We start from the raw sequence: 23,851 nt of genomic DNA, 5'->3' as shown, positions 1-23,851 counted from the left end.
AATACACACACAGTTGTAGTCCCAAGGAGGATAGAAGAAAGGTGAAAAAACATATTTAAAGAAACAATGCCTGACTTTTTAAATTTTATATATAATACTAATTTATACATCAGAAAAGCTGAAAATACTCCAAGTAGTTTTACAAACTTAAGTACTACAGCTGGATACATCATAGTGAAATGTCAAAAGTCAAAGGAAGAATCTTTCAAGAAGAAACACAGGCGACCTGCCATGTGCCAGGAATGCTCAATAAGATTAACAGCCAATTTGTAAAATCATGAAAGCCAGAAGGCAGTGGGATGACATATTTAAAGCACTGAGAGAGGGGAGAACTGTGTATAAACTTTGTCTATATTTTTTTAGCCAGGGAAGATAAGGGGTTTAAGAAATCTTTAAACTGAAATCAAGGTTGGAGTCTTAAATACAAACTATATCAAAGTAAAAGATCAGGAATACTTTTTCTGGATAACTGCAAAGCATGTCCCCAACATGGTTAGCAAGATATACTATTTTACTGAGTTGTCTTTATTCTAGTGTATTAAAATACTCTCAAATCTGACAGCTTGATGACTCAGTCATTCCTTGCTGATGGCAGATGCTCTATCACGTAGGCTTTGATAAGTACCATTCATTGAAGGACTGTGGAAAAATCTCTTAATGCACAGTGGAAACATTGTTTCAAAGGTTCTTTCTTCCTATCTTTATCTCTTTTTTAGCAACGTTCTGATATGCACCCAATAGGATACTATAGCCAATGCTAGGGAGCCCCAGTAGAATGCTGGTACTAGGAGGTCACATCCATTGTCTATAGTAAGGCAACATTTCAATTTTATATAATTTTTGAAATCAAAATTTATGAATCCATGACACAGAGAACTATGGTAAAATAAAACATAATTGTATTTTAAACTCCCTTACAGTGATATTTTTTGTTCTTATTTGAGAAACCTGTGAGGATTCTTGTTTTATTTCACCATTTATTTCACAAGCTATTATTTGTTTGCACAAGAGCTTTAAAGTAATCAGTGAGTGAGAGTTTGGTGCCTAGGATATATGAAAGTCATCTGTGTGTTAGATACAGAAAATTTATAAAATAGAGAGAATACACAGTACCTTTAAAAATGAACTTAATATTTGCCTTGTACTTATGGCAAATTAAGTATAAGGGATTATAAATATCAAAACCATATATGACACTCTAATGAAAAAAGTAGTATGCCACCATGAAGAGAGCAAAAATGGATATCATTTTGTCTTGTTTCAGTTATCCTCTGCACTATTTCCCACACCCTCCTACTATATATTTAGTTTTTTTTTCTTATTTTACTCCTCAGCTGAGGACATGTTTTTATTGATTTTAGATAGAGAGGATGGTAGAGGGAAAAAGAGCAAAGGAAAGACAGAAACATCTATCAACTGCCTCCCCAACTGGGGACCAATCCCACAACCTTTTGGTGTACCAGGGCAATGCTCCCATCAACTTAGCCACTACTTGGCCAGGGCTATAATCACCATTTATATAGAATATGGAGCTAATATTCAGAACAGAATTGTCTACTATATTTACAATTATTTCCATTAGAAGAAATTATTACATCCAGAGGGCTTGTGGCAGAGTTCTTTAAAATTATAGTAATGATAATTCTTTTAAAATATGAATTTACTAACTAAAATTCAAATTATAATATTTTACCAGTGCCTTTATCATCTCAGCTGTCATTATCTAAGTATAAAGATTACATTAATATGTAGCACTCTGAAAAAACTACCTTTCATTTTTTTTAACAGTGTCTTCAAATTATTACACTTTAGTATTTTGTAAATTCAGTTCATTTATTTGTATGGCCACTTTTCTAATGTTTGGGTCAAGATTATATTGCATATATTTTTATGTAGGATACATAATTTTTCAGATATAAACATATTTATTCATAGGATTTCTGCACAGTATTATTATGACCATTATAAATTGTGACCATTACCAAAAAACCAAAAATATTTTATTTAAGAATGCAAATTTAATAAAAGGTTTTTTGGGGACTTCACGTTATGATCACATTATTATCCTGAAAGAAGTATATTTGAAGACTTTATTTTATTTATTTTGTATTTTCTTTTATTTAATTTAATCTGATATCAGTGATGCTTAAGAGATTTAAAAGATGGCAATCTAATTTCTAAGGAAATGAAGGTTTAAAGTCCCATTGACAAGTATGGGGTGGGGTGAACAGGAAAGTCCAGTGTGTTGCATACTATCATTACTAACATTACTATATCCTTAATCTATGGATTCTTCAATGCATTTTATATGAAGTTCACCAGAACTTTTCTCACTAATGATGTTGCTATTACCAAATCCAAAAATCATATTTAATTTGGCTTGATGTCTTTTGGCTCACTGGTTAGAAAAAAATGAAAAAAAAGTAACTATGAATTGATCAGTTTTTTCTTTCCTTCTCTGTCATCATTTTTAGCCTAAGTATTTGGTTAAGATGTAGAAATAACATGAATAAGAAAGAATATGGTAGGCTTCCCTAGAACCTTTCTTCCTTTTGTGTCTAAAGTAGGTTTTATTTTATTTTTTTAATTTAATTTAATTTTTTATTGTTCTAATAGAGTCGTCTCCATTTCCCACCACCACTTTCCCCTGTCCCACCTCCCCCACCTTCTACTCTCTATCCTTCTCCCTTGGCTTTGTCCATGGGTCCTTTATATATGTTGCTTGATGACCCTTTCCCTTGTTTCCCTCATTATCTCCCTCCGCCCTCCCATCTGGTTACTGTCAGTTTGTTCTTTATTTCAATGTCCCTGGTTATATTTTGCTTGCTTGTTTTTTTATTAGGTTTCACTTATATATAGGTGAGATCATATGATATATTTGTCTTTTACTGCCTCATTTATTTCACTTAGCATAATGGTCCCCAGAACCACCCATGCTGTCACAAAGGGTAGGAGCTCCTCCTTTCTTTTTGCTGTGTAATATTCTGTTGTGTAAATATACCACAGTTTTTGATCCACTCATTTACTGATGGGCATACAGGTTGCTTCCAGCACTTAGCTATTGTAAACTGTGCTGTTTAGAGCAAAAAAGCATGACTTCTAATTCATCGTAGTCACAGATGTAATAAGCTCATCTTGTTGTCACTTTCTCTGAACTCCCATGCATTGTGCATGAGCCAAGCGAATTCTGTGCTAATGGGGCATGACAAACCCTATATGTGAATAAGACAGCAAGGAACAGCAGAATATCTCCTCTGCTTACATGTATACTATATTACCAATCTGACTTCAATTACAAAACACAAAATAAAAAAAAAAATGAATGCCTGCCCTGACTGGTGTGCCTCAGTGCATTTAATGCCAGCCTATGAAACAAATGGTCACTGGCTCAATTCCCAGTCAGGGCACATGCCTGGGTTGTGGGCCAAGTTCTCCGGTGTGGGGCAAGCAAGAGGCAACCACACATTGATGTTTCTCTCCCTCTCTTTCTCCTTCCCTGCCCCTCTCTCTAAAAATAGATAAGTAAAATCTTTTAAAAAATGAATGCATAAGAATTTCAAGATAAAACCAGCAAAAGATTAAACCAATGCTGGAGCACTTTTGAGTGAGATGCCTATACAATTGTACAGATCATTGTCCACAAAGGCTATTTCTGTCCCCAATTCTAACAGCCTTGAATGTTGCATACTAATCTCCATCTCTGTTCCCTGGCTGCAGTGTGACATTATCCCCAGGCAGAGAGTCATGGATTGTATAGTATTACTTGTGCATTTCTCTTCTCTTGGACATAAAAATCTCTAATGATTATGTATTTAAAAACTGAAAAAATTGAACTCATAATTATTTTGCAGTTTTACAGTTATTAAGGGTACCATAAATAGGATGGCAAATAAAAGCAGAAGTTGCATTAATTTTGTTCTAATAATGTCTGCAAATTCTTTTTAGCTGTGTTCTCAAGGAAGTAGTTACTAGTGATTCTTACAAAATCAAAATTCACTTAAGTGCTTTTATTAAGTCATAGTAAATTATGGTATTAGAGTGACATCCTTATGTTTATAACACTAGATATCTTTATTTCTGAGCATAATATTTTGAAATATAATGTCTTGAAATATAATCCAGTGCTATGCAAGGATCTGTAACCAAAAGCTTATCTAATTCCCTTTTCTCCATGTCCTCTCCAACACTTGTTTGTTGACTTGTTTATGATGGCCATTCTGATTGGTGTGAAGTGGTATCTAGTTGTGGTTTTAATTTGCATCTCTCTGATGGCTAGTGATGCCGAGCATCCTTTCATATGTCTCTGGGCCTTCTGTATGTCCTCCTTGGAGAAATGTCTGTTCAAGTCCTTTTCACATTTTTTAATTGGGTTGTTTGTCTTTCTGGAGAGGAGACATGAAAGTTCTTTATATATTTTGGAGAAAAACACTTGTCTGAAGTATCATTGCCAAATATGTTTTCTCATATGGTTGGTTCCCTTTTCATTCTGAAGTTTTCTTTAGCCATGAAGAAACTTTTTAAATTTGGTATAGCCCCATTGGCTTATTCATTCTTTTATTTCCCTTATCCTAGAGGATGTATCTGTAAATATATTGCTGCATGAGATATCTGAAATTTTATTGCCTTTGTTTTCCTCTAGGACTTTTATGTTGTCACAGATGATGATTAAGTCTTTTATACATTTTGAGCTCATTTTGGTGTATGGTGTAAGTTAGTGGTCCAGTTTCATGTTTTTGCAAGAACCATTCCAGTTCTCCCAACACCATTTGTTGAAGAGCTTATTTTTACCCCATTTTATGCTCCTGCACCTTTTGTGAAATATTAATTCACCATAGAGATATGGCTTGTTTCTGGGGTCTCTATTCTGTTCCATTGATCTATGTGTCTCTTCTTACACCATTACCACACCTTTTGATTACACTGGCTTTGTAGTATAGTTTGATATTAGGTATTGTAATACCTCCTACTTTATTCCTCTTTCTCAAGATTGCTGAGGTCATTCAGGGTCTCTTTAAGTTCCATATACATTTTTGAAATATTTGTTCTAACTATGTCATTGGTATTTTAATAGGGATTGCATTGAATCTATGGATTGTTTTGAGTGGTATGGACATACTACTGATGTTAATTCTTCCCATCAAAGAACACAGTATATGCTGCCATTTGTTTGTGTCTTCCTTAACTTCTTTCTTCAGTGTTGTGTAGTTTCCTGAGTACAGGTCTTTTACGTCATTGGTTAAATTTATTCCCAAGAATTCTATTTTTCTTGTTGCTATAATAAATGGGATTTTTTCCTAGTTTCTAGTTCTGATACTTCATTGTTGGTATACAAAAATGCTTTCCAGTTCTGAATATTGACTTTGTGTTCAGCTATTCTGCCAAATTCCCTTATTAGGTTGAGTATTGTTTTAGTGGAACATATAGGAGTTTTTTATGTACACAATCAAGTCATCTACAAATAATGACAATTTTACTTCCTACTTTCCAGTTAGGGTGACTTTTATTTATTTTTCTCTTCTGATCACTGTGGCTAAAACTTCCAATACTATGTTGAATAGAAGTGGTGAAAGCAGACACCCTTGTCTTGTTCCTGATGTTAGAAGGAAACCTTGTGTGTGTTGAGTATGATGTTGGCTACAGATTTCTTATATGTGGCATTTGTTATGATGTTGAGGAATGCTCTCTCTGTTCCCACTTTGCTGAGTTTTTTTTTTATCATAAATGGGTGCTGTACTTTATTAAGCGCTTTTTCCAATTCTATTAATAAGATCATATGATTTTTCTCTTTTGTTTATGTGGCGTATTACATTTATTGATCTGTGAATAATATGCCATCCTTACATCCCTGGGATGAATCCCACTTGATCATGATGTATGATCTTTTCATGTATTGCTGGTTTGATTTGCCAGTGTTTTGTTGAGGATTTACCATCTGTGTTCTTTGACATTATTAGTCCATAGGTTTTTTTCATTGTTGTGTCTTTACCTGGTTTTGGAATTAAGACAATTCTGTCCTCAAAAAGAGTTTGGGAGTCATCCCTCTTCTTAAATTTTTTGGAATGTTTGAGAATGATAAAAGTTAACTCTTCCCTAAATGTTTGGCAAAATTTGTCTGTGAACCCATCTGGTCAAGGGCTTTTGTTTGCTAGGAATTCTTTTCTTCCTGCTTCAATTTTACCTGTTATCAGTCTATTCAGGGTTTCTGCTTCTTTTTGATTTAGTTTTGGAAGACTGTGTTTTCTATATATAGAAATTTGTCTATTTCACATAAGTTGTCAAATTTCTAGGCATATATTTGTTCATGGTAATTTCTTATAATCCTTTGTATTTTTGTGGATCAGTTGTTATTTCTCCTCTTTTATTTCTGATTTTGTTTATTTGGGTCCCCTCTCTTTATTTATTGATGAGTCTGGTTAAAGGCTTGTCAATTTTGTTTGTTTTTTTCAAAGAACCTGCTCCTGGATTTATTGATCTTTTGAATTGTTCTTTTAATTTTTATGTTATTTAATTCTGCTCTGATCTTGATTATGTCTTTCCTTCTACTCTCCTGGGCTTTATTTGTTGTTGTTCCTCTAGTTCTTGTAGGTGTTAGGTTATGTTGTTTCTTTGAGATGTTTCTATCTGTTTTAGGTAGGCCTGTGTTTCTATTTAGGTACAACTGTGCTGTAGTTCCTTCTCAGGACTGCCTTTGCTGTGTCCCATAAGTTTTGGTCTATTGTGTGTTCAGATTCGTTTGTTTCCAAGTACTTTTTGATTTCTTTCTTGATTTCATTGTTAAACCATTCATTATTTAGTATCATATTATTTGGTCTCCACATATTTGAATGTTTTTGAGTTTTTCTTTGACAAACTCAAAGTTAGTTTCTAGTTTTGAGTCATTAGGATCCAAGATGATAGTTGATATGATTTAAATTTTCTTGAATTTGTTGAGGCCTGTTTTGTCATCTATCTTTGAAAGTGCTCCTTGTGCATTTGAAAAAAATGTATATTTTCTTTCTTTGGGTGAAAGGTTTTGTAAATATCAATTAAGTTCATTTGATCTAGACTGTTGTTCAATGCTAAAATATCCTTGTTGATTCTTTGCTTGGAAGATCTATCCATTGTTGACAATGGGGTGTTTAATTCCCCCACAATAAGTGTCTTGCTGTTGATATCTTTCTTGAAGTACTCCAATATTTTCCTTGTATATTTAGGTGCTCTCATTTGAGAGCTCTCATGTAAGCATATATGTTTACACAGGTTATAGCTTCTTGATGAATTACCCCCAAAGTGTCCTTCTTTATCTCTTTTTATGGTCTTTATTTTGAAAAAAAAAAATTAGATTTTATTTATTTATTTTTAGAGAAGGAAGGGAGGGAGATAGAGAGAGAGAGAGAGAAACATCAATGTGAGGTTGCTGGGGGTCATGGCTTGCAAACCAGGCATGTGCCCTGACTGGGAATCAAACCTGTGACACTTTGGTTCGCAGCCCAAGCTCAATCCACTGAGCTACACAAGCCAGGGTCTTTATTTTGAAATTTATTTTGTCTGATATAAGTATTGCTACCAACCTTTTTTTTTGTCCATTTTCTAGGAATATTTGTTCCTTCACTTTCAATCTGTGTAGATGTTTTGTTCTGAGGTGGGTCTCTTATAGACAGCATATATGCAAGTCATATTTTCTTATCCATTTAGCTACCCTATGCCTTTTGATTGGAGCATTTATTTCATTTACATTTAAGAATATTATTGATAGGTATTACTCATTGCTATTTTTCCCTTTTCTACCTGTGTTCCCCCACCCTCTTTCTTCAGTTTTTTAAAGCAGTCCCTTTAGCATCTCTTACAATGCAGGATTAGTGGAGATGTATTCTTTTAACTGTTTTGTTTTTTCTTTTTGTTCAGGAAACTCCTTATTTTGCCTTCCATTTTAAATGAGAGCCTTGCTAGGTAGAGTAGTTTTGGTTGCAGTCCTTTGCTTTTCATTATTTGGAATATTTCTTGCCATTTATTCCCTTATGGCTCATTGTGTTTCTGTTGAGAAATGTACTGATAGCCTTATCTGAGCTCAATTGTTTGTTACTAGCTGTTTCTCCCTTGCTACCTTTAAGATTCTTTCTTTGTATTTAAATATTGCCATTTAAATTATGATGTGTCAGCCCTGGCTGGCGTAGCTCAGTGGATTGAGTGTGGGCTGCGAACCAAAGTGTCGCAGGTTTGATTCCCAGTCAGAGTACATGCCTGGGTTGCAGGCCATGACCCCCAGCAACCACACATTGATGTTTCTCTCTCTCTCCCTATCTCCCTTCCTTCCCTCTTTAAAAATAAATAAATAAAATCTTAAAAAAGAACACCATTTCTTAAAAAAATTATGATGTGTCTTGGAGTGGGCCCCTTTGGGTTCATCTTGATTGGGACTCTCTGTGCTCCTTGGACTCGCATGACTTTTTCCCTCATCAATTTAGGGAAGTTTTCTGTTATTACTTTTTCAAACAGGTTGTCTTTCCTTGCTCCTCTTCTCCCCCTTCTGGTATCCCTACGATATGAATATTATTAGGTTTCATGTCATCCTGCGGCTCCCTTAAACTTTCTTCATTCTTTTCCAGTCTTTTTTGTTTTGTTGCTCTGTCTGGGAATTTTTTCTACCTGTCCTCCAGCTCTCTGATTTGATTCTCTGATTCATCTAGCCTGCTTTTAATTCTTTCTACTGTGTTCTTCATTTCAGATATTACATTCTTCATTTCTTCCTGGCTCTTATTGATAGTTTGTATATCTTTCTTTATGCTGGCATAATTTGCAATAAATTCCTTGTAGCTGCTATGGAGTCCTTTGTAGTTCTCAATGAGCTCATTGAGTATCCTTATAAGCATTATTTTGAACTCAGTGTCTGATAGTTTGCTTGCCTCAGTTTCATTTAGCATCCTTTCTGGGAATTTCTCCTTTCCTTTCCTTTGTGGGTTGTTTATTTTTCTTCCCATTTTAGGTGACTCTTCTTGTTTTTATCTGCTCCTTATGTTGATCTGCTATGGCTCCCTGCCTCTATGGTGTGACTATCTATGGTAGGAGACCTGTGAGATTCAGTGGTACAGTCTCCTTGATCTCCTGAAATTGATGCTTTTGGGATATCCTTTATGCTACTTATTTGGGCTCTGTGGTTGCATTTGGGTTTTGGTTATTGTTGAGTCATTTTTTTGTGGGTCTGGAAGGGTCCTTCCTTCCAGCTGGCTGACTGAGAGTCACTCCAGCTACCACTTCTTGTATTCTATTGTACACGTGCACATCTTTTGTTTCTGGATCTACTCCTTGTGATGTTAGATGGTTTCCCTGTCTGGCCTTAGTCAGCCTGCTTGAGATTACCAGGGATCCACAGTCTGTGGCTGTCTCCTTCAGTTGTTAATCTAGTCAGTGTGTAGTCAGCAGTCAGGCTTAAAGACCACAGGGTGGGGCAGAGTAATACCTATTAGAGGGTCTACTGTTTCCTCCCAGGCTGATGCCACTTGGAGGGAAATGCTCTGCCTGAGCAGGATGGCTCCTACAGTATGGAGAATGACTCAGCACAGGGATCCTAGCAGCTGTTCCCTTAGGTCTCTCCATATAGCCACCATCTCTAGACTCTTGTCAATCATCTCTAGTTCACTCTGTACCCCCAGCCTTTGCCAGAGCCAAGTGTAAGTTGCTGCAAAAGAAATTGTGTGCATTAACCCTTTAAGAAGCTTTCTGTGTCTCTCCCTTGTAAACAGAAACCCTGACACTTTTCACAGCTGGATGATACCTGGGTTCCTTTCAGGTTCAGGTGTTGTAGGCTTGGGAGCCCAGCTTGGAGTTTAGACCACACACTTCTCCATAGGAAACTTCCAGCAGATGAAATTTCCCTCCAGCACTTCAGCTGCCAACCATGGGAAGCCCGACAGGCCTCTCAGATCTCCTACGCATTCCATACCAGTCACATTGTGGTGAAGGGGTTTCTTCCATCTGTCTGAGATTATGTCTTCTCTCCAGCTATTGTTCAGTTGATTATTATGGATAATTTCTATACAATTTAGTTGTAATTCCAGACTGGTCCTAGGAGGAGGTTAGTGTAGCTTCCATTTATTCCTGTACCATCTTGGGTCCCCTATATAGCTATATTTCTAAGATATAAAGAAAGCATATAAAGTAAGTGTTCTTTATCTACCATCTGATCCTTATAATCACTATCTGTAACATACAATAGAGCCTTATTTTAACATATGTTTTAACATAACAAATTTATATTATATTATTCTATTATAATATAATATTTAACATTTTAATTATCCCTTATACTCAACATTAAATTTTTATGACATAGATTTAGATTACTCTTACCAAAGTTATGTTTGTTCAACCCTGTAATAAATTAAGAAGGTGAACAGTGTTTAACCACTCAAATTTTACATAACTCAAATGATGGTAACTTAAGCAGGAAGTTAAATTAAAATGATTATATTATTTCTTACTGATAAGTGAATTATTATATTTGAGAATTAAAAGATGAGAAAATATATCAACAATGAGAGATAATTAAAAACTCCATTATATAGTGTCACAACTCACATTTTATGTTAAAACAAATGTAATGTTTTACATTTTCTTCAAAAGAACATTACTAAGATCCTCTGCCACTACTAGAGAATTATGTAGAAAATTTTCTAGGTCTTTTCAATAAAAATAAATTGATGGCTTAAAAACTTCATCTCCTTGAATGATTATATGTATATAATGTCAAAAAATGACAGTCTTTCAGGCCCTGGCTAGCATAGCTCAGTGGATTAATCGCGGGCTGTGAACCAAAGTGTCGCATGTTTGATTCCCAGTCAGAGCACATGCCTGGGTTGCAGGCCATGACCCCCAGCAACCGCACATTGATGCGTGTGTGTGTGTGTGTCTCTCTCTCTCTCTCTTTCTCTCTCCCTCCCTTCCCTCTTTAAAAAATAAATACATAAAGTCTTTTTAAAAATGCACAAAAAATGTCAGTCTTTCTACTGCCTTTTTCATTTCAGCCATTGTGCAAACATGATGTTGCTATGGTAATTATTTATTATTCCAAGATACAATTTACAGCAGTAATAATATCCCATGCAGATTTCTGTCAATTGAGTTAGAACTGCCTACAAATTATCAGTGCATGTGTAGGAGAAACAAGTATTTAATGTAATGAGATGTCTAAGTTGATCTCACACACTCCACTTACAAGCATATATCTCCTTCCCATACAGGCTAAGATGAGCCAGACCATATGTTCCCTTTTAAATGAAATCATGTTCCAGTACAGCTGTCACAATTACTTGTTATGAAAACTGTTAAAAACATGATATATGATCCTGAATAATTACCACCTTAGTCAGTTTCAGTCTATTAAATAGTCATTGGTGTCACCTTCTATTCCCTTGCTTCTTTCCTTCCTTCTTTCCTTTGTTGCTTCCTTCCTTCCCCCTTCCTCTTTCCTTCCTCCCTCCCCTCTCCTTCTTCCTCTGCATCCCTCCCTCCCTTTCTTCATTCCTTTCTTTTTAAATTACATACAGGAGAGAAGAAAAATAGTCAAATAACACAAGGTAGAACACGAACAACACACTAGGAGAGGTACTGTGCTGCAGCCAAGTTCAGAGCCTTGAGAGATCCTATATGTTTGGAAGGGGTTTGAAAGGCTTATCGGAGATGATGACCTTTGAATTGGGCCACAGTATAGGGGAAAGGTATTTGCCAGAAGTATAAGGGCAGGAAGAGATGGGAGGACATTTCATGTAGAGGAAATGGTTTGAAAAGGACACTTGGTGGGATAGTGTTTGCTGCATAGGACATATATATTTGACTAGAGTAAAAGATATATAAAAGAAGATCAAAAGAAATATATGAAAATATAGGGTAGTGCCTGATCACAAAGAAACTTGGTCAAATGGTTAAAAATTTGGAATTTGTTCCGAGAGTATGATCACTAGAAGTGCCCTAAAAGAGGAGTGACAATAGGCCAGAGTTCAGAAAAATTCCTGGTAGTGTGTGCAAGTCTTCCACTGATGTAATAAATCCCAAATCCTTACCATGGCCTTTAAGTCCCTGCATTACTGAACTCTTGCGGCCTATTCATGCTATTCTCTCACATAGCCAGCCTTGCTCTCTAGTCCCATCTTGGGGATGGGGTGGGTTGCAAAGGTGCTTTCTGTTTCTTCCCAACATACTTCTATTGCCAGCCAATACCTACTTCTTCTGTCACAATTTAGCTAAATGTCATTATCTCAGTCAGTTTCAGTCTGTTAAATGGTCACTATTGTTGCCTTATTTTTTGCTTATTTTCTAAATAGAAAATTAAAATATTTAATAACTGGATTTCAGAAAATTAATTATCAGAAATAAGAATTACATTTGAAAAATATAGAAAATCCCCTTTTAAGGTAGATGTTCTACCCATTTGTATTTACTAATGTAAGGAAAGAAATAACATTAATATTTTTCAAAATTTGCCACAGAAAAAAGGAACATTTCCACTGTTTGCATGAGACCAGTATAACATTTTATACCAAAACATAACATGAACATTGCAATAAAGTTTGTCTCACTCAGAGATGAAACAATTATAAACAAAAGATTATGAAACTAAATGCTACCAATATATAAACAGTATGTAAAACACAACCAAAGTGTGATTATGTAAGAATGCATGTGTGTGTTAATATTTTAAAATTATTTAATATAATTTCTATATTAAAGGAGTAAAAATATAAATTATATTTTATCTCAATAAGTATAACAAAACACATGATAACATTCAATATCTATTCATTAGAAAATTAAATACCTTAGCAAATTATAAGTAAATTTAATGTCTATAAACTGAAGAAGACATATTAAAATACCAGCAAATATTATATCTATTTATTATGTGAAAATATAATCATTGTGTATGTTTAAAAAATGAATCTATAAATTATTTAAAATAAAAATGAATTTAGCACCATTGCTGAATTAAGATCAATGCTCAATTTTTACTTTTTATGTGGAGGACTCTCACATTTCTCAACTTCAAAATTTACTGTGAAGCTACAATAATTCCACACAAAACACACACACACATATGTGTATATGAAAAGCCCAGACTAAAGAGATAATGGCTATTGATGACTGACTATATATATAGTCAGGTGGATATATATATCCACCTTTGGTTCCAGGTTTCTACAGGCCCTCAAGTTCATTGATCAATTTTCTCACTATAATATTTTCTCTATTACCTTCATAAGACATAGACAAGAAGGAAACAGAAAGGAGTTCACAGTTGAGGATGCCATGAATTGAGAGTCACTACACCCCAGAAATAAAATCAGTGTTTGATCAAAATATATTATCTATGAATAAAAGTACTGGGACTTCAATTTTCCAAGTGGTATTTCAGAATTGTTATGCATTAGGGAGAGCTTTGTGTCTTTTATTCCTTCTTCTTTTGAATGGAAGTGATTGTCATGTTTAGCCTCTCCCATTACCCTAGGTTGTGGAGAACAGTTAATATATCCTGGTTATTTGGATATATAGAAGCCATATTTGGACATTATATAGGTCATGAATCTTTGGACTTCATATCTGATGCTCAAAGTACCTTGAGTTATTTTGGTGAGGCAGATTCAATGCATTCTGTGTATCTAAAGGAAATACACACCCGTTATCCAAAGGTGAATTTAAGTAATGTTCTAATAATTCTAGTCTACCTGATAAAATTATATATTCATGCCATTATAATGCTTCTACATAAATATTATATACATCTCTGTCTCAAAGTTTTGAGATATTTTCATGCAACTTAATATAGGTGAAAGTCCCATCTTTGAACAGAGACTCCAAAAGGCAATGTATGTTTCTACCCATCTGTCTTGTTCCAGAAACCTTCTACTCCTTTATTTTGCATCTTGAAGTGAGAAAAAAGAGAAATAAGGTACTGATACTGATACTGATAAAAGATACTGATATTTTTGGGTTGTTTGTTGTTACAGAAAAAGATGACTAACAAACATGGTTAGGACTCTAAAATGTTTTTTTTGTGGGGAACACATTTCAACCTGACAACTGTTATGTGGTTTGACCCTATTAAATATTTTTATTGAAAATCATGATTATACCAGCATAATTCTATATATTCTTTATGTTATACATCCTCAAAATGCAAAAGCAGATTTGCATTGAAACTGGGGGACTTGGTGGAACTTCCTCATGAACACTCAAGTCAAGAGCTTTTTATTTTTTAAGAGTATTTCTTGCTAAAACATATAGAATCAATGTCAGTGTTTTACATGAATAACTTGTGGCAAAAATAAAATTGAAATTCTGAACGGCCTTTTAATCCTACATCTTTAAAATTTGTGGAATCCCTTATAAAATTTTCTAAGTTGTGATACATATTATCATAATTCCTCTCTGGGATCTGATTATTCCAGAAATGGCTAAATTTATATTATTTTTAAGCTCATGCTAAAAAAAGCCATTTTTGAAAAATGGGAAGTGACATGGCTATTTATGCTAGAGTATAAGAAGATATTTAAAGGATCCTATTTAAACTAGAAGAGGGAATATTTTTAAAAATTAGATTTTCCTTTGAAAAAACTTTTTTTTGAAAAAAAATAGATTTTCTTGGAACAATTAGATTTTCTTTGGAAAATATATCTTTGTCATGGAAATTATGTTAAATCATTTATTATATTAGTCACTTTTGTGCCTTTCTTACAATAAAAATACTTTAAATATTATCTGTTGTCTACACATTGCTTTGAGTTGAAGCCACTATACAATTATTGAGATAGAAAAGTGCTGTAAGAACTGTTTTGATTATCCTGTTTTTCTCATACTTCAGTCTCACTGTTTTGATAACAGCCCTTTTGAAGAATTTGCTTATTCACAGTTACTTGATTCCAATCCCCTAACAGAGCAATGGAACCAAGTAAGAATGGTCATATTTACTTTATAAAGAATTTGAATGTTGAGAAGAGAATAATTGAAACAAAAGAAATATGTGGAATCATCTCTGATGCTTGAACACTAGAAATTGCTCACCATTCCACAGTTGTCATATACTATTGTTATTACTAAAGTATTGTTTTGAAATTATTTATTTGATTCTCTGAGATGCTCAAATGTTCATCCAATCAACCATTCTTGTATTAATCAGAGTCTATTTTAATATTTGCAGCTCACAATATTCTAACATAAAATGCTGTGACAGCACTGCCAGACATCTGGGTCGGCCCCTTTCTGAGTGCTATTTCTGTGCTGCAGAGAAGAGTGTAAAGCACATTGAATCAGAAATCAAGCTATTTTCCCCCGTAATTATTTACATTTCATTTAATTAGAAACCATGCAAAGTCAGGCTCTTAATATCAATTGTTGAAATGTTACAATAATCTCTTCATTTTTTTGTCTCTAGCCTATCTTGTATATTACTGTCACAGTGGCATTTTAATATCAAGACTGTTAATGTAACTCTTTTGTTCAAAACTTACAAGGTCACTCATAATCTATTAAATATTCTTTGTAATCTTGAGACCAGCACTTGGTGACCTAACACTGTGATTTGAGCTTTACTTTTTAGCTATAAATTCTAAATTTACCTCTCTTGTGTACCTCTGAAAAACACCTGAAAAATTACATAGCCATTAATCCACAAACATGCTCCCATGTGGTTTGATCCTCATGACTTTGCTCATGTTAATTTCTATTTCTAGAATGTGAATACTTTCTCAAGGTATCAGGTTGGATTAAGCTACAGGCACAGAAAATCTAAAATGGCTTAAAATTTATTTTAAAAGATGTGTTGATTTGTAAAATTGAATTTCACATCATGCAGGGGTAAAGAGTTATAACGTTCTCGCACATTTCTGATGCAATCATCTTGTCTCTGCCCTAAATATAGTTGTAGTCTTAGACTGTGACAAGTCAAGATTGACAAATGTATCTGGAGATTAGAGACTGTCTTTTACAGTATGTTAGATTATTCCTCAAAGCAGGAGCTTCTTTCCTAGAAGATATAGAGAAGTTTCTTAAAATTTATTGACTGAAATTGAGTAAAATGCTTGTGCTGATTCAAATCCTTTTTTTCTAAATGATTTTCTGTGTTGTGAATAGTTTGCCTGTGTCACTGAAACTTTTATAAACAGGGGGATCAAATACCCTGAGACAATCAGCCATGCCATTTAGGAAAGTGGCCAACTTCCCTCGAAGCAATGAGTCTGAAAGTTAAAAAAAGAAAGAAAAAAAAGAAAAAAGAGTAGTTGCTAAGAGATGGATGGAGAGAGAGAGACACCCTAGGTAGATCCACATTGCACCAAATCTCATCTAACTCCTTTACCTGACTGCACACCAGTGGTTGGAAGTGACCACACTTCATACGTGCCCTCCCAGGCATCATTCTTTGGTGAGATACAAGCAGAAGTCCTTAGTGCTGCCTTTCCTATTTTCTTCACTAATTTTAAGTCAGTGTAATTGGGTTTTCTAGTACCACAGTTGAAAGTATAACTAAATAATATGGTGGGAAAACAATTTTCACTTCAGTAATTGAAAGCAGTGTGAAATGCAACAAGTATTAAACCTTGTTCTGCCTTTGTCAAGCTACACAACATTCAAGTGAGAATTTCCCTGAACTTTAATTTTAAAAACAGAGCTCCTACCCTTCCTAACAGCATGGATGAAACTGAAGAACATTATGATAAGTGAAATAAGCCAGGCAGTGAAATATAAATACTGTATGATCTCACCTATGACTGGAACCTAATCAACAAAACAAACAAGCAAGCAAAATATAAGCAGCGATATTGAAAAAAGAACAAACTGACAGTAACCAGAGAGTGGGGAGAAGGATAATAGGGAATAGGGGAAGGGTCATCAAGGTACATGTGTAAAGGACACATGGACAAAGTCAAAGGGGGTAGGTTCAAGGGTGGGAGGAGGAGATGGGTGGGGTGGGGGCCAGGGTAGGGTGAAAATGGAGACAACTGTACTTGAACAAGAATTTTAAAAATTGAGTTGTAAAATTAGTTAAATAATATAATATATTTGATATAGTTTATATTATTCTTTAGTATAGTATGGTACACTATAGTTAATTATAGTATACTATACTATATTATTTTATAGTATACTATTATATAATAGTATATAATAATATAGTATACTATAATATAATAGTATACTATAATATAGTTTAGTATACTATACACTATACGTGTATACTATAGTGTATACTATACGTGTATACTATACACTATACGTGTATACTATAGTGTATACTATACGTGTATACTATACACTATACGTGTATACTATAGTGTATACTATACGTGTATACTATACACTATACGTGTATACTATATGTATACGTGTATATACTATACGTATAGTATACACTATAGTATAGTTTAATATACTATACTTATACTATACTATAGTATAGTATACTATACTATAAAGGATAGTATAAAGTATATCTAGTAAAGTGTATAGTATATACTATATACTTTAACATTATAAATAAATGAACATAAGAATTTATACAGTTTGATGAGTATAACTTTCTATTTACCTCCCCATTCTTACTGTTTTGTAACATGCATTCCTCTAAAACATTTGGAAAAAAATATTTAACAATGGGCTAGTGAAAAACATGACAGCAGAGAAATTATTCAGCAAGATACAGGGTTTGATGTTCTAGATTCCTCCATCCTTTAGCCTATCATTTCCAATTTTACTATTATCCTACTACAGTTTTGTTGGCTATATTGTTATGCCTTTTTTTCTCTTGATAACTCTTTTATTGTGAGTGAACCATAGCTGGCTACTTAGTCCAGGATTAGCAAATAATGCCACCAGTAGATTTATCTTGCTAACAGAAAGCAATCACAACTTTTTCTGTTATTGATGACTGTTTTTTACTAAGATAACCAATAATTGTTTTTCTCTGTATTTCTTTTCTATGTGTCCCTCTCCTTAGGGAATTTTTTTTAAAAGAACGTATTTATAATTTTGAATAAATACTATGCACCAGAAACTATTTTCATGTGTTGACTTAGAATTTAATTTATGTCTCCAGAGAACAATAAATAACTCTCTGATATGGCATTCATAGAACAGTTCACTGTACCTTTGGATGTTGTTAACTGCATATTATACTGTTAAACCTTTTAAAAATAAAATTGTAAAAAATAATCTGAAAAAGAAGAATAAAAGTGATTTATGAATATGTGAAATGAAATGTGAGTAAATGACCATTATACTGCACAAGGAGCAGGTAAAATAATTAGGAAAATTCAGTGACCCTAAGAAAGATTAAATGGTGTGCTATATTAATCATCTCTAGGAAGAAAGTATTAGCATAGAGATTACAGTGCTCAGCTGTTCCCTATAGAAGGGCAAAATAAGGGCAATAACTTATTTACAGAATTAGAAAACATTCAGTTTATTAGATATATAGATGTTTTCATTATGAAGATTTTTTAATCCTTTAGGAAGTCATTGGAAGTTTCAGTGCAATCTATTGGGTACCTAGTTCTACAGTATATGAAATTAAAACAGCATATTGATTCTGCCTTATAATTAAATAGTAGGCACAAAAGAAACAGCGCTAGGACCATAGTGACACAGGGGAGCATTGTTTCTCTTCTGTGTTTTCCTGAACTTGACCTCATACTTGGTCAGTCCACTTGAAAGACTTTAGCTTCGTAGTTTAGCTTTGACTGTGATTTTTAAAAACATAGCATTGTATTACCTTCTAAAGGACAGCAATTTGTATACTGAATATTATAATATTGTGGAGTATAAACAATTGGGGGTACAACATATGAAGCTGGGAATAATTGTTCTCCATAGCGAAAGGGGAAGTGAGTGGTTTTGGGTGAATATATAAGCTCAATAGAAAGACATGAGACAAAACAAACAAAAAATATTTGTTTTGTTCTGTTTGTTGTGTTTTGAATCTGAATGGGAAAAGAAGGAGCTAATAAATCTGAGTTTCACAGGACATCCCCAGCCTTACACACAGAAATATAAATACTGGACTTTTAATTCTGTGAAATAGGAAATGGTAATTAATCTCATCTCCCTATTACTGATGGGAGGTACTAAATTTTTTTAAATTATATTTTATTGATTTTTCTGTTACAGTTGTCCCAGTTTTTCTTCCTTACTCTCCTCCACTGAGCAGCATCAACTCCCTCAGGCAGTCTCCACACCATTGTTTATATCCATGGGTCAAGGGTATAAGTGCTTTGGCTATTCTATTTCCTATACTGTACTTTACATCCCTATGGCGCTTCTGTAAGTACCTATTTATACTTATTTTAAATGTATTTTAATGATTATGCTATTACAGTTGTTCCATTTTTTTCTCCCCTTTATTCCCCTCTGCCCTGTATCCCCCTCCTGCCTGCATTCCCCATCACTTAGTTCATGTCCATGGGTCATACATATAAATTCTTTGGTTTCTCCAGTTCCCATACTATTCTTAACCTCCCTGTCTCTATTTTGTACCTACCGTTTATGCTTCTTTTCCCTATACCTTTTCTCATTCTACTCTCTTCCCCTCTGAGGGTTCCCCTTTGGTAACCCTCCATATGATCTCTATTTCTGTGAATCTGTTCCTGTTCTAGTTGTTTGCTTAGTTTTTTTGTTTTGTTTTTGTTTTTGTTTTGGGGGTTTTTTTAGGTTCAGTTGTTGATACTTGTGAGTTTTTTGTCATTTTACTGTTGCAAATCAGGAAAAAGTGAAGGCTATGGAAATTGAAATAAAGGAAAATGTTCAGGGAAACAACAGTGACAGGAAGGAAACCAGGACTCAAATCAATGGTTTGAAGCAAAAGGAAAAAATAAACTTTCAACAAGAACAGACCAAAGAAACAAGAATTCAAACAAATGAGGAGAGAGGCTTAGGGACCTCTAGGTCAAGTTTAAACATTACAACATATGACTGATAGGGGTACCAGAAGGAGAAGAGGAAGAGCAAGAATTTGAAAATTTGAAAACATAAAGAAGGAGAACTTCCCTAATCTGGCAAAGGAAATAGGCTTCCAGGAAGTCCAGGAAGCTCAGAGAGTCCTCAAGAAAGTTGGAACCAAGGAAGCACACATAAAGGCACATCATAATTAAAATACTAAGGTTAAAGACAAAGAGAGAATCTTAAAAGCAGCAAGAGAAAAGAAGAGAGTTACTTACAAAGGAGTTCCCAGGAGACTATCAGCTGATTTCTCAAAGAAACTTTGCAGGTAAGAAGGGGCTGGAAAGAAGTAGTCAAAGTCATGAAAGGCAAGGACCTACATCCAAGATTATTCTTTTCAGCAAAGCTATCATTTAGAATGGAAGAGCAGATAAAGTGCTTCCCAGATAAGGTCAAGTTGAAGGAGTTCATCATCACCCAGCCCTTATTATATGAAATGTTAAAGGGAAAAAAGAAGAAGGTCAAAAATATGAAAGTAGTAAGATTTTTAATACAGAAGTAAAAAAAAGCCAGTAAAATGGATAAGAATAGAACTACATATGAAGAATAAGGGTAAAATTTGCATATTTTATTTTGCATAAAATAACCTTTGTGCCTTATAGTACTTCATAAAACTTAAAAAACAGGAGAAATATAAAAGTTTTGGATAAGCAAATAGAATTATATCACATGTAGGTCATTATTCCTAGAAGCGTGTTACTTCTCATTTGTATATATTCAAATATTAAAAGAAGAATATTATATCAAGTGTGTATTTGAGACCCAAAGAATTATAATTCTAGGAAGAAGTGATTCAGGCAGAGACCCAAATAGTGTTTTGGTAAGGTGAATGCAATGAGGTTTTTCTTAATGTGAGAAAGGAAAGGGAAAAACTTATATGTATAAAAAGAAGACATTTTTATTGATGCTAGTAAGCTAAATTATTCTTTAGCAATTCATGGCTGTTTACTGATTATAAAGAATATACATAATTATTTTTATTATCTAAATTTTATTCATTTTGTATTGTGTTGCACATACAGTTGTCTCCATTTTCTTCCATCCTCTACTTCCTACCCTCAATCCTACCCCTCTTTGGCTTTGTCAATGGGTCTTTTACACATATCCCTTGACAACCCTTCCATATATCTTTGTAGTCAGGATGTCCATCTGTTAGCTTTAAAAGCAGTTGTTTTTGAGTCCTGGATGGTGTGGCTCAGTTGATTGGACATTATCCTGCAAACCAAAAGGTCGCAAATTAGATTCCAGGTTCAAGCCCCAGATGAGGCATGCAAAAGGCAACCAATCTCACATTGATGTTTCTCTCCCTCTCCATATCCCTCCATTTAACTCTATCTCCAATCAATAAGAGAAAAAGATAAAAAACAGCTGTTTTGAATACAGTGTTGATTTGGTCCAGTCCAAAGGTTACTTTGCCCATTCAAACATTCTAAAGATGGTTCAAGAAGGAAGACTTGCAAGGCAGTTCCTCTGGGATGATGGCTCTACCTCCATTTTGAAATAGCTTGGTTCATAAAGTTTTTTAAAAACTATTTTGAAAAATTAGTCATTATGTAATAGATAACTTAATTTATTTAGTGACATTATACTTTATATCTGGAACTATGGATATAAAAATAAAAGCACTTCTAACTTTAAACTGTAATTGAATATGATAAATGCTATAAAATATTTTTTTCCAAAACCTTAATATATTAACTCATTTTTTAAAAGATTTTATTTATTTATTTTTAGAGAGGGAAGGGAAGTAGAAAGAGAGAGAGACAGAAACATCAATGTGTGGTTGCTGGGGGCTGTGGCCTGCAACACAGGCATGCGCCCCAACTGCGAATCGAACGTGCAACACCCCAGTTTGCATCCCGTGCTCAATCCACTGAGCTACGCCAGCCAGGGCTATTAACTCATTTTTATAGTGCAACCAGTCAAAGCACAAACCTGTATAGAGATGAATTAGGACATGGTATGCAAGAGAAAAATATGTTATTTTGTGTATGAAACATAATCTCTTTGATATTGAAATAATCTTTATACATATTTATACATATACATCAAGTCAAAGATAAAGACCTAAGATGATCAAGAAACATGGAAAAAAATTGAGGTAAAGTTAGAAGATGAAAACTCTGGTGAAGGCTGAGAGATATGAAATGATTAATTACAGAAAAAAAGATAAACATCTAGAAATTTCCATTGGTTTTAAAAATTATGGACTTTTTAAAAAGATTTTATGTATTAATTTTTAGAGAGGGGAAGGGAGGGAGAAAGAGGTAAAGCAACATCAATGTGTTGTTGCCTCTCATGCACCCCGGACTGGGGACCTGGCCCACAACCTAGACATGTGCCCTGACTAGGAATTGAACCTGCAACCCTTTGGTCTGCAGGTCTATGCTCAATCCACTGAGCTATACCAGCCAGGGCTAAAAATTATGGATTTTTAAATAAAACAATGATTGACTTGGAAGATAAATAGATAAATATATGGGGTTAGGTCCACCCAAGCAAAATAAAACTGTAGTTTGTTGGCTCCCCAGTTAAAACCAAGTTCAATTTTACAGGGATAAAATCAGCCTTTTTATCTTTGCACATCAAGGAAAAACTTAAATGAAATGGAACATAAACTTTTTATGGTTTAGAGCCCCATGCCACATCAGGGACTGGAAAAAGGGTACCTAGCCCGAGGTATTCTGCCAAGTACCCAAGAAATAGTGTAAAAGTCTCCTTATAGACAGCACTCACTGCTTCTCTTATTATGTATATTTTTGCAGTAATATGTTTCTTTAAACATCTAATGTATGGGAGAAGATGGTCAAAAACTTAAGCAATGCAATTTTGTAATAACAATTGATATTAATAGAGAATAGTTATCTGAATTACTTTACATCATCTGGTCACTCTCAAGTCAAATTTTCAGGTCACTAAATATAGGCTTTTATAAGACAGATATTATTAATTTTCTATATTATAAATAAACCTATAACACAGTACCCATCTTTCTCTTTTAAAAAAGCACCAATGAAAAAAGTGAAAATATTAGTTCAAAAATATGCCACTAAAAAACTAACACTGATTGAATAAAATATACGTATACAGTGCAGAAGGTCATCAAGAGTGGTTCCATTAGTTACTGGTATTGCAAATGGACAAAAAAATGATGTAAAACTCAAATAATCACCCTGTAATTTTTGTGTCTATTTTCACTGTTCTTAAATTATAAATTGAGATTTACTATGCATTTGAAATAAAAAATTTAAATGTATTATTGTGTCATGATTTTTAAATTTGTATACAAGGTGGGGATAAATTAAGTTTACAGTTGTTCATATGGAAAATAATATAATAATTAATAAATAATAATGCAAGCATAAACTGTTTAGTTACCTCAGAACAGTAAACCTACTTTGCTCCACCTTGCATATCACCTTCTCTCTTGCCATTAAAAGTCCAGAGTGCATTGCTTATATAACAGAAATAAATAATCAATAATGTTTGTATTCGTGAAATAAAAGTAAGAAATAGAAACTCTATTTGGCTTTCTCTCTGGAATCAGTATTAGTAACTTGTTTGAGGTCATATTATTTGCCTTCAGGCTACTTGTTATCAGGATATGTATAAATGTCCAAAAAAAGTTCAACCATTGTTAATACAAAAGTAATGGTTTGCACAACATCAGTGCAACCTGGCAGCCAAAGAGAGTGGACTGGAATGCACATGTGTGAACAATGATGACTTCACTGTGCTGATCAGTGGGAGCAGTAGATGCCATTGAATGAGCATGTGCACTATGTGGCCATTGCATTCAAAATGACTGAGCAAGTAGAGCAACAAATTCTCATCTAATTTAATGTTAAGCTTAAACATTTCTCCACAGAAACTACTTGGATGATTTAGAAGGCTG

The sequence above is a fragment of the Phyllostomus hastatus genome, unplaced genomic scaffold (assembly GCF_019186645.2).
Source record: "Phyllostomus hastatus isolate PE091 unplaced genomic scaffold, TTU_PhHast_1.1 phas_contig_449, whole genome shotgun sequence".
NCBI classification, from domain to species: domain Eukaryota; kingdom Metazoa; phylum Chordata; class Mammalia; order Chiroptera; family Phyllostomidae; genus Phyllostomus; species Phyllostomus hastatus.
Note: the sequence above shows the minus strand (reverse complement) of the source record.